This window comes from Artemia franciscana, chromosome 14 (genome assembly GCF_032884065.1).
Source record: "Artemia franciscana chromosome 14, ASM3288406v1, whole genome shotgun sequence".
NCBI lineage: Eukaryota > Metazoa > Arthropoda > Branchiopoda > Anostraca > Artemiidae > Artemia > Artemia franciscana.
The window spans coordinates 39,415,794-39,428,390 of record NC_088876.1 but is presented as its reverse complement, the minus strand read 5'-3'; the positions used below and the strand labels follow the sequence as shown (position 1 = coordinate 39,428,390).

Genomic DNA, 12,597 nt, shown 5'->3' with positions numbered 1-12,597 from the left:
CAAACAATGGAGAAGAAAGATGCCATTCATCTCAAGCCATGTGTACTTTACCCAACACAAAGTTGAGTCTAAGAGCATGACAGCTAATTAAATTGCATGTGATGTAAATGCTTTAATATAGGCACCTGTGCATATTGAGCACCTGAAAAGTGACTGCTTATGACACCTGCTTAGTGTTTTCACAGAGGAATTGGAAAAAATATCCCCCTCTATGGATGTTGAACAGTAAAATTGCCCCCATCCTAAATTTTCCAGGATTGATACCAATTGATGGGTCTGAGTTTCTCTTTTATTGCTTAGGTTATTCTTGTATAGCTCTTGTTTGTTTTGTTTTTTCATGTTTTTCTCACCCTTTTTTTTATAAGTTGGTTCAAGCTCAGCTCCCCCCACCCTGTTAATAAAGCCTTTGTCTGTGAAGTCAAAATATGTGGGCTTTGATTGTTTTTAAATTCTCTTTTCAAGTCTCTTATTACAAATCTTTAACTTTTATTTTATTCTCATTTTGTTATGATCTTTGGTGTGTAAGATCTTTTTTCAACGTTTTTTATTGATTCTTTGAATTGTTTATCTAGTATATTTTTCTTATATTTCCTGACATAAAAAAAAAAAGATTGGTCTGAAGTTTGAACTTTCATTTTTTCCAAATTCAAGAAGCTAAATTTCAAGACAATTCAAGAAAACAATGTTAATGAAATAAACAGTTTGAATGATATCAAATCTTAAATTTAACATTTTATATTATATATATTTTATATATATATATATTATATATATATATATATATATATATATATATATATATATATATATATATATATATATATATATATATATATATATATACAGGTTATGTGTACAACTGTGTACAACTAGGTTATGAATGAATTGTTGGTTTGCATGTCAATGCATGGTTTGCTCACAGTAGAATACCATTTGTTACTGCAAATCGTTTATTCATTTTGAATGATATCAAATCTTAAATTTAACATTTTGACTGGAGGCAAAGATGAAAAATTGCAAGGAATTTGCAAAATCCCATGTGGTCTGGTGTCTATTAACATACTACCATGTGGTCTGGTGGTCTGGTTTAGTATACCCATGTGGTCTGGTGTCCATAGCTACTAGGAACACAAAAGTATGTTGTCATACAAATTGGTATTTTATTCACAAAGCTCAGAAACAGAGAACACCTGTTTCACACCCATGTATATATATATATATATATCATGAAAAGAGAAATCACCAATGCAATAGCACAAACACAAAAAAAAACAAAAAAAAAAAGAGACAGAAGGAAAAAAAGAAGACTGTTTTCCTAAATGAGTGATTAATATAGACCAGCACTTGAATGAGGCCTTAACCCTACTCATCCATACAATCACATAGGTCAAACAGCATAGCCACACACAATCAACCATAAAGAATAATCCATGGACAGGCAGTCATGTCGTCAATAAGTATAAGTCGTCATTTACCAAACAATAGAAAAAATAATATAGACAAATAATTCAGAGGCAACACCCAACATAAGGGCTCATCAGGAGAATACGCTGGCCTATATAGGGTTTCGCCACTCTAAATTCTCTACCCAGCACAGTGTTGTGGCTACCACAGAATATCCATGGCATCCCCGCATCAGGTATCACCCCCAAAATATATGCCTATGAAAGAAAAAAAACAGCAAATATATATATATATATATATATATATATATATATATATATATATATATATATATATATAAATATATATATATATATATATATATTGTTTTATATAACATAATATGTTTGTATAACATACATTATATATATCTATATATATAAAAATAAGTTGTCTGTCTGTGGATCAGGTGACGTCATGTTTCTATGTCGGCTGACGTCATGAAATTAGTTGTCGTCATTTTTGTTATGATGATGCTTAGTATATTGTAAAACACATTAATTTGGTTAATAATATACCATTTAAAACACCAAGATGAACATGCTGGAGTAGTCACTCGGTGAGAGAGGGTGTCAGAACGGAGAATGAAGGTCCCAGGTTCAAATCCTGGTTAGGCTAAAAAAGGAAAAAAACTAAAAACTAAAAAAAAAACTTAAAAAACTAAAAAAAGGCAAAAACTACAAAAAAAAACTAAAAACTAAAAAAAAACTAAAAAAAAGGAAAAAACTGAAAAATAAGCTAAAATAAAGGTAAAAACCAATAAAAAACTAAAAAGAAAAAAAGGAAAAAACTAAAAAAATTTTCATCTAAAAAACTAAAAAAAACTAAAAAAGGTAAAAACTAAAAGAACTAAAAAAGAAAAAAATAAATGACGACACTCAAAGAGAAAGCGACCAGGACAAAAGGAATGTTCGATTAGCAATCAACAAAGCACCAGGACACAGGGAGTATAAATGACGACCAGGACATAAGTAAAAAAAAAACTAACAAAACTAAAAAGAAGGTAAAAACTACAAAAAAACTAAAAAGAAAAAAAAACTAAAAACTAATAAAAAAACTAAAAAATCTAAAAATCTAAATAAACTAAAAAAGAAAAAAAAAGGAAAAAAATAAAGGAGAAAAACAAAACTAAAAAACGAATGTATATACAGACCGGGACACCGGGATACAAATGACGACCTGGACACAGGGAATATAAATGACGACCGGGACACAGGGACACAACTACAACAGGGACGCCGGGGGCACAGGGGGATATAAATGACGACTGGGACAGGGAATGGTCGATTAGCAATCACCATCAACAAAGCTCAAGGGCAATCATTAGAATCATGAGGTATAGATCTGAATACGGATTGTTTTCCTATGGACCATTATATGTTGCATGTTCAAGAGTCGGTAAACCTGACAATCTATTTATATGCACAGACAATGGGACAGCAAAGAATGTTGTATATTCGCAAGTTTTACGTAGTTAAAAACATATATATAGATATATCTATCTATATTCACAGGTGGGACATAGGGACACAACTACAATGGCGCGTAACGACTTACGCGCGCGGGGGGGCTTGGGGGGGGGGCGCAAAGCGCCCCCACCAACTAGGTGTTGGGGTGGCGCGCCACCCCAACAGCTAGTGTTTTATATAACAATATATTGTTGTGAAGTACAATTCTATTAGAAGTAGGCTTGTTTTAATTGACAACACTTTCTTATGTAATTTTTTTCACACTTCAAATCAATAGAAATTGTAACAACTAATTTGGGGTTCCTCCAAAAGTCAGGATGGGGCTATAACCCCACTCTGAACGTATAGCCAGACCCCTGAAGTGATGTCACTGTGTAAAAGCCTTAAAATTGAATTTGCACCAGTAGCAATTATTATATTTGGAAAGAACATAATAAAAGGTATCAAGTGTTATGTTCACTTTATTTGTAGATTGAAAACGTGGACTGCTCAATATTTACATTATAGGGTAGGCTAACCAAAGTTACATATTTTTATTTTTTTTTCTGGGGTCTAGTATACTACCAAAATCTGCCACACAGGAAAGTTATATTACCCCCTTCTGTCTGCCTACACACACACCTAAAAATTAAGGACTAAAGAGAAAAAGTAAAAGTCTAGAATAGTGGCTCTTTCAAAGGAGTCATGCTTGAACAAAAAGAGAGGCAATTTTATACTGCTAATTCTATGCTCAATTTTGTGATTTTACTTATACTTGAGAAATAGCCCTCCCCCAATACAGGGACTAGACCTAGTCAATGTAAAAAAAATAACTTCATAATAAATTAAAAGTGGTTCAAAAACAAGGCAAGATAAAGATCTAGAATAGCAGCTCTTTAAAAGGAGACATAAAAGGACACAAAGAGAGACACTTCAAGATTGCTAATGTTGTGTTCATTTTTATAGTTCTGTTTGCCTTTATACAATCTTAATCTCCAGACCCCCTTTTGGTCTCATAGGTTATATAAAAGAACATAATAATTGATGAAAATATAACCATTCAAAATATTGATTAAACCTTTTAGTCAACAGTGTAACAATATAAAATATTTAACTGAATATATTGGACACTGTATAAGTGTCCAAAATATTCAGTTAAAAATTTTATGTTTTGTTTCACTGTCAATTAAAAGGTTTCATCCCTATTTTGAACTTTTATATTTTTGTTATGGAAAGGAAGTTTGGTATTCAAAGTTGTCTATAATAATTGATGAAAACTGATTAAGAAATAGGGAAAAGGGAAGAGATATGATTCTTTGATACTTATTGTACAATAAAAAGTAAGAATTTATTCATTTTTGGCTAGTTTTTTTTTGGCTATATGAGACCATCAGAGAGGGCTGGTAATGAATTGTCATAAATGTAAACAAAACAATAAAACTGAATGTGAAATCAATAATCTAAAGATGTCTCTTTTTGTTCTTACATGTCTCCTTCAAGAGAGCTGCTATTCTAGACTGTACCAGAGAAAGTATAACAAATAAAAATTATGGAGAAAAAGAAATTTTGCAATAGGCTAATCTATTTTACTACTAAATGTAGGCATCATATGCGGTGTAGAATAGTCTTTAGGGTAACATACCCAGTAGTCAAATAGCTAATAACCACTTCAAAAGTTAAATTATTGTAAAATCTTTATTGTGTCTCCTAGAAAGTACATTGTTTCACCATTGGACTTGTCAAAATTTCCTTAATATGTATGTGATTATCTTGAATATTTTAATCATATACAACAGTTACGATTTCAAATATACTGATAGACAGCAAAAGAGCCTAATTAAGCTTGAGTGTAATCTTGAAAAATGCTCCAATCTTGGACACATGATCTTAAAAGTAGAGCAACATATCTAAATCACAGACAGACTCAATCTTGGACAGATTTCTTCTTAAACAAGCATTATGAAACAGAATAATTGTATTTGAATAGGCTAGGCTGCAGGGGTGCCTTTTCTCTAATTAAATAAAAAAAAAATTAGTTTTTTTTAATTGAAAGTAAGGAGCAACATTAAAACTTAAATGAACAGAAATTACTCCATATATGAAATGAATTGTCCCCTCCTCAGCGCCTTGCTCTTTACGCTAAAGTTTTCAATTGCTTTAAAAGTAGAACTGTGGCAAAGAGTCAAACTTTATGTAAAGAGCAAGGGATTGCAGAGGGGACAACCCATTTCATATATTGAGTAATTTCTGTTTGTTTTAAGTTTTAATGTTGCTCCTTACTTTCAATTAAAAAAAACTAGTTTTTTTTATTTAATTTCTGAACGTTTTTGAATTAATGCATGTTTGATTTTGGCTCTCCACACATAAATTATTAAAATGAAATTTGCATATTAATTCTTTTTTTTTTGGCTAAATGGCTTTCTCTTAGTTTTGATCAGACGATTTTGAGAAATAAGGGGCCACCCCTCCAATTTTTCGAATTATTAATTAATTCCAATTTTTCCAATTTTAACCCCTCCAATTAATTCCAAATTTTCGGTTACTTAAAAAGGCAACTAGAACTTTTAATTTTCAACCAACGTTTTTATTAGTAAAAAATATACGTAACTTAAGAATTAACTTATGTAACAAACTTTTATATTCTTATATTTTTATTATGTATGTGAGGGGGTTTGTCCCCTCGTTAATACCTCGCTCTTTACGCTAAATCTTTAAGTTCTGTCCCAATTCTTTAAGAATGACCCCTGAATCAGAAAGGCCATAGAATAAATAGTTGGAATTACTAAACATACTTTAGTGTAAAGAGCAAGGTATTGTGGAGGAGACTAAATACCTTGCTCTTTATGCTAAAGTATTTATAGACCCCCTCATATGCGTAATATAATCTCTGTTCGTTTTAAGTTTTAATGCTATCCCCCTGAAAACGGCTGCACATTTCCCAATAACCATTACTGTATGTAAACACTGGTCAAAGTTTGTAACTTGCAGCCCCTCCCCCAGGAACTGTGGGGGAGTAAGTCATCCCCAAAGACATAGTTATTATGGTTTTCGCCTATGCAGAAAAAAATGGTTATCTCAAAATTTTGATCCATTGAGCTACCAACCCTTCTTTCAAATCTTATTACCCTTTATTCTGATGACTCAAAACTAGTTGGAAAAGTGGCTACTCCCTCTGACCACCAATCAATTCAAACAGATCTTGACAGTCTAGGAAGATGGGCCAACATGTGGCTCCTTGCTTTTAATGTTGACAAATGCCATTTCATCTATTTTGGCAAACACAACAAGCATCATAAGTATTTCTTTCAAGACAACTGTCTTTCTGCTGTTTCTCATGAAAGAGATCCTCAGGTTATTGTTGATTACCAATTAAAGTTTAGTCACCATGCTAAGTCTGTTTCATCTTCTGCAAATAAATCCCTTGGTATTTTAAAAAGAACCATCCCCTGCTGACACCCAAGAGTTTTTATGAAGGTATATAAGGTGCTTGTACAACCGCATTTGGAGGTCAGAATGTCACTGGCAGCCCCTTTTTTTAAAAATATAAGAAGTTGCTTTGGGATGTCCAGCGTTTTGCCACTAAGATGGTTAGTAGGATGAATAAATTTCCATATGAAGAAAGACTATATCATTTGAAGCTGCCAACACTGACATACCAAAGGAAAAGGGGTGATGTGATTTTAACAAAAAGTATCCTTTCTAAAAACACCCTTCCCAGTCTCTTTGCACAACCCTTGCATTCTGGTACTAGAGGACATTCAATAAAGTTTCCCATGCAGCATTCCATGGGTAGACATAGAAGTCATTTCTTCAGCCAGAGTCATCATTTGTGGAATCAACTGTCTGAGGAAACAGTTTCTGCAACTTCAACCAACTCGTTCAAGTCTCACATTGATGAGGAATGGCTTTGCCAGGAGTTGCTTTACAATTGGGAAGCTACAGAGTCTTTGATAATACTCCAGACCAACAACCATAATCTGCACCAAACTAATTTTGTTTCATCACTGGAGCATCACAAGGATGGAAAATTCTTATATTGCTCCAAGCTGTGACTTAAGGTAATTTAAGGTATGATACCATTTTCCCTCTATCCCCATGTGATGCTCTGCTGGCAAATATAGTACATGATATGAGTTCCTTATAATGTGTTCCTTATACTCCATATAATGTGCTGGTAAATTAAGTAAATGATACCAGTTCCCCCTACCCCCATGTGAGGCTCTGCTGGCGAGTGTAGTATGTTATACCAGTACCCCTGTCCCCATGAGATGTTCTGCTGGCAAATATAATACATTATGCCAGTTCCCTCTACCCCATGTGATGCTCTGCTGGCAATAGTGCATGACACCAGTTCACTCCTTGCAATTAAGAATGCATCCCCCAGGCATGCAGCAGAAAGTTTCCCACCTGAAGTGTCTTTGATGGCCTTTTTCTAATATATTTTCAATAAGAATGAGTCAAATTCTAAATTGGAACCAATCAAATTTAAAATTGACAATTTATCTTATTCCAAATAAGTAAGAAATAGTAGACAGTTTTCAAAAAAGTCATCAAGCCCTGTTCACAAAAATGTATCATCACTTAACATGCAACTATTAATCATTCTTTTATCTCTTTCTGTTTTAAATTATGCTCTTAACTAATTTTTAAATAAAATAATGTCATTTGAGTTCATGTATGTCAATATGTAAAATTTGAGTCACAGCACAATATACAATACATTCACTATCTATATTTCAAGACATTTTTAAACTTGTTTGTACTTTCTACATTGACAAAAAACAAAAAGATTATAGCTATAGATGCTGAATGTATTGTATGTTTGCTAAAGTTTGTTTTAAAATTACTTTAAATTGCATTGTCTAGCAAATAAGGAATTATCTTGTAGGTGAATTATCTTTATCCAATATGTTGGCTGCATCCCACTCTTGTAGCCATGGCTTGAAACAACCAATCTTTGTCCACAGCTTCTTTGTAGGCCTCCATACTAGAGTGTCATTTGCAGTGTTTTATTTTTGTGTATAGCCTAGGGCTATATTTGGGACCTTTATGCGGGGTTAGATGGAATTTTGTCAGAATTACAAATATTGTTTTTGAAAATTGCTTCAGTTAGGGAATTGAATTGTACTAGTCTTCTCTTATGATACTCCTTCCTTCAAAGGAGCTAGTCTCCTGTAGTTTTACCTGTAATAAGGCTCTATTAATAAGATTTTCGTGATTCCTTTCATTATTATCCACATTTTTATGGCACTTGGTATTAACCAAGTGACATATAGCAGTCGCCAATTCTGTCGGTCTGTCGGTCCCGGTTTTGCTACTTTAGGCACTTCCAGGTAAGCTAGGACGATGAAATTTTGCAAGCGTATCAGGGACCGGACCAGATTAAATTAGAAATAGTCGTTTTCTCGATTTGACCATCTGGGGGGGAGTGGGGGCCCGGTTAATTCGCAAAAAATAGAAAAAATGAAGTATTTTTAACTTATGAGCAGGTGATTGGATCTTAATGAAATTTGATGTTTGGAATGATATTGTGTCTCACAGCTCTTATTTTAAATCCCGACCTGATCTGACGACATTGGAGGGAGTTGGAGGGGGAAAACCTAAAGTCCCGGTTTTGCTACTTTAGGCACTTCCAGGTAAGCTAGGACAATGAAATTTGGCAAGCGTATCAGGGACCGGACCAGATTAAATTAGAAATAGCCTTTTTCTCGATTTGACCATCTGGGGGGGGGGAGTAGGGACCAGTTAATTCGGAAAAAATAGAAAAAATGAAGTATTTTTAACTTATGAGCGGGTGATTGGATCTTAATGAAATTTGATGTTTGGAATGATATTGTGTCTCAGAGCTCTTATTTTAAATCCCGACTGGGTCTGATGACATTGGGGGGAGTTGGAGGGGGGAAAACTAAAATCTTGGAAAACACTTAGAGTAGAGGATCGGGATGAAACTTGATGGGAAAAATAAGCGCAAGTCCCAGATACATGATTGACATAATCGGAACTGATTTGCTCTCTTTGGGGTAGTTGGGGGGGGGGGAGTAATTCTTAAAAATTAGAAAAATGAGGTATTTTCAACTTACGAACGGGTGATCGGATCTCAATGAAATTTGATGTTTAGAAGGATATCGGGTCTTAGAGCTCTTATTTTAAATCCCGACCGGATCTGGTGATGGGGACGGGAGTTGGGAGGGGGAAACCTAAAACTTGGAAAACACTTAGAGTGGAGGGATTGGGATGAAACATGGTGGGAAAAATAAACACAAGTCCTAGATAGATGATTGACATAAACGGAACGGATCCGCTCTCTTTTGGGTAGTTGGGGGGGGGTATTTCTGAAAAAAAGAGGTATTTTTAACTTACGAACGGGTGATCGGATCTCAATGAAATTTGATATTTAGAAGGATATCGTGGCTCAGAGCTCTTATTTTAAATCCTGACCGGATCTGGTGACATTGGGGGAAGTTTGGGGTGGGGAGACCTAAAATGATGGGAAACGCTTAGAGTGGAGGGATTGGGATGAAACTTGGTTGGAAAAATAAGCAGAAGTCTTGCATACGTGATTTACATAATTGGAACGGATCCGCTCAATTGCGGGGGGGGGGGAATTCTGAAAAATGACGTATTTTTAACTTACAAAGGAGTGATTGGATCTTCATGAAACTTCATATTTAGAAGGACCTCGTAACTCCGATATCTTATTTTAAATCTCAACCGGATCAAGCGTAATTGGGGGGTGGGGGTAGTTGGGGGGACCGGAAATCTTAGAAAATACTTAAAGCGGTGAGATCAGGATGAAACTGGATGGGAAGAATAGAAACCTGTCTAAGATACGTGACTGACATAACTGGACCGGATCTGCTCTCTTTGGTGGAATTGGGGGGGGGGTAATTTTGAAAATTGAGGTATTTGTAACTTACGAAAGGGTGACCAGATCTTAATGAAATTTGATATTTAGAAGGATCTTGTGCTTTAAAGTTCTAATTTCAAATTCCGACCAGATCCTGTGACATTCGGGGGAGTTGGAGGGGGGAACCGGAATTCTTGGAAAACATGAAAATTGGAGTATTTATATCTTACGAATAGATGATCGGATCGTAATGAAATTTGATTTTAGAAGGAATCCATGTCTCAGAGCTCTTATTTCAAATCCCGACCAGATCTTTTGACACTGTGGGGATTTGGAGGGGGAAATCTTGAAAAAACACTTGGAGTGTAGGAATCGAGATGAAGCTTGGTGGATAGAAAAAACAAATGTCCTTGATACGTGATTGACAGAATCGTATTGGATTCACTCTCTTTGGGGGAGTTGGGGGGACGGGTTCAGTGATTTGGCGAGTTCGGTGCTTCTGGACGTGCTAGGGCGATGAAAATTGGTAGGCGTGTCAGGGAGCTGCACAATTTGACTTGATAAAGTCGTTTTCCCAGATTCGACCATCTGGGGGGCAAAAGGGAGAGGAAAAATTAGAAAAATTTAGGTATTTATAACTTACGAGTGGGTGATCGGATCTTAATGAATTTTGATATTTAGAAGGACTTTGTGACTCAGAGCTCTTATTTTAAATCTTGACCGGCATTAAGCCTCTTATTTTCCTTTTTAAATCAATCTATTGATGCATAGAATTTTGTTAGAGCTCATACCATATGATCTCTTGGCTCTTAGCTCTTCTCGCCTCGTCACAAGTGCCATATGAGCTCTTAGCTCTTGTTAAATAATATTTTTATCCAACTGATCTCAATTCTTTTGTACAAGATAATGTTGTTGGCAAGTTAAGAATACGAATATCTGTTAAAGAAGAAATACACCAAACCCAGCAATGAAAATAATGGAGAAACTTCAGTAGCCTGTAAGTTAAACTATCTTTATTGGAAGTCAAGGCTTGTTTTCAAGGGGCCAATAGCTGAACTATTCCACCTAGTAGCCTATAACAGGAATGAATCCTATTTGTACCTGCTTTAGTCATGGATTGTGCTACTTTAGCTTATTTTCCATAGTATCTGTGAAAATGAATAGAAATTTGTTGAGCCATTAAGTGTCCACTAATGACTTGCACATGTTCATGGTTGTAGAGGCTACTTTGTTTTTACTATGGGATTTCCACAAGCTGATAACTGTATTGGAGAGGAACTTGTCCTCTGTCTTGTTTTTGCTTATTCCCAGAAAACTTTAGGGATGATGCTGATTGGCTGATATTTGTTTATGTCCTCTCTGCTACCACCCTTGTGTATGAATGCTATTTGGGATGTATACCAATCCTGCATGATACACTGCTCATCAAGGGATATCTGAAGAATGGGGAGTGAGCGGGCCTAATACTTGAAATATGGATTTTTAAGAATCCTTGGATATATATCAACAGGTAGAAGGGACTTCCTCATCCTGTTCAAATAGCCTTCTGGATCTCCCTTTAATTCCATGTTTATGGATAATTGTGTTTAGGATTTTCAAATCCATTTTACTACTATATACTTCTCTCAGAACTATTTGTAATATATACTAATGGAGTGTTGTATGGCTGTTTAGTTGCTTGCCCTGAATGAAGCATGGCAGTAGAAGTGCTTCTCATCAGAACATCAACATCAAGAAGTGCTTTGGGCTCACAAACCATTACATGGTCCAATAATTATGAGGACGGGCCATTCCAGGACCTAGTCAGGAAATTTACTACTTGGTAAAATGAATTAATTTGACTTGTGAGAGATAATACAATTGATTTCTGTAAATGCAAATTCATCCTAGAAGCAGTCCAGAGGCGAGCAACAAAACTCATTAGCAAATTCGAAACAGTCCCCTATTGTGAGCGTCTTTGTCACCTCAAACTACCAAGCCTAACATATAAGCGCAAACACACTGATGTCATAACTGCCTTCAAACTTATCTCAACAAACATTGTCCCTGACTTATTTTTGTTTGCCACCACCTCTTCTACCAGATGTCACTTAAAGAAACTGTCTAAGACATCATGCAGACTCCACCAGAGAAATCAGATCTTTTCAAACACAGTCACCAGCCTTTAGAATAGACTGTCAGAATATGCTGTCTCTGCAACTTGTCCTGAAACTTTCAAATCAAGAGTGGATGCTGAATAGAGTGATTTAGAGTGGAAGTATGATTGAGCAGCCTATGAGTCTTTAACTCGTCTTTAATTCTTCACGGAGCCTACAAGGAGGAAATCCTTAGATTGCTCCAAGCTACAATTTAAGGTAATTATAGAAACTAACAGGCACTGGACAGAAGGTAAGTTAAAATCCCTAACTATCAAAAGGTTTCTCTCAGTACTGTTTTTCTATCAATAGACTTTGCTAATTGAAGGATTAACCTCTTTAAGGTAGGGAAATTTGAACTTCTGTAAATAGTACCAACATTATGCTGAATAATATTGTTGTTAACTTCAGGGATCACATTTGTCGACATTTTTGTCTGAATCTTTAAAAAAAAAATAGAAATTTGTACTTTTCTTTGCTTGCCAAAAACAAGTTTTTGGCAATTTTTTTTTTAAACCCAGGTTTAACAATACAAATTTATTACGTTTCTGGCCCTCCATCAAAAAACCCTCCAGTACTACATTACCAGTACATTACCAAATATTAGCCAAACCAGGTGTAAGTAGTTTATGGTATGTAGGCTACTCAATTGCAGCATTGCCAAAATTTTACTTTCGGGGGATTCCCTAGTTTTGTACTGACAATTGATTGTCTATCATTTATT

The 12,597-nt window shown here is 35.1% G+C and overlaps 1 protein-coding gene across 1 annotated transcript in view; it reads left to right on the top strand.

Moving 5' to 3' along the window:
• LOC136035698 (coatomer subunit alpha-like) overlaps window positions 1-12,597 on the top strand; it is a 50,223-nt gene that overhangs the window by 3,683 nt on the left and 33,943 nt on the right. The gene's annotated exons all lie outside the window — the stretch shown is intronic.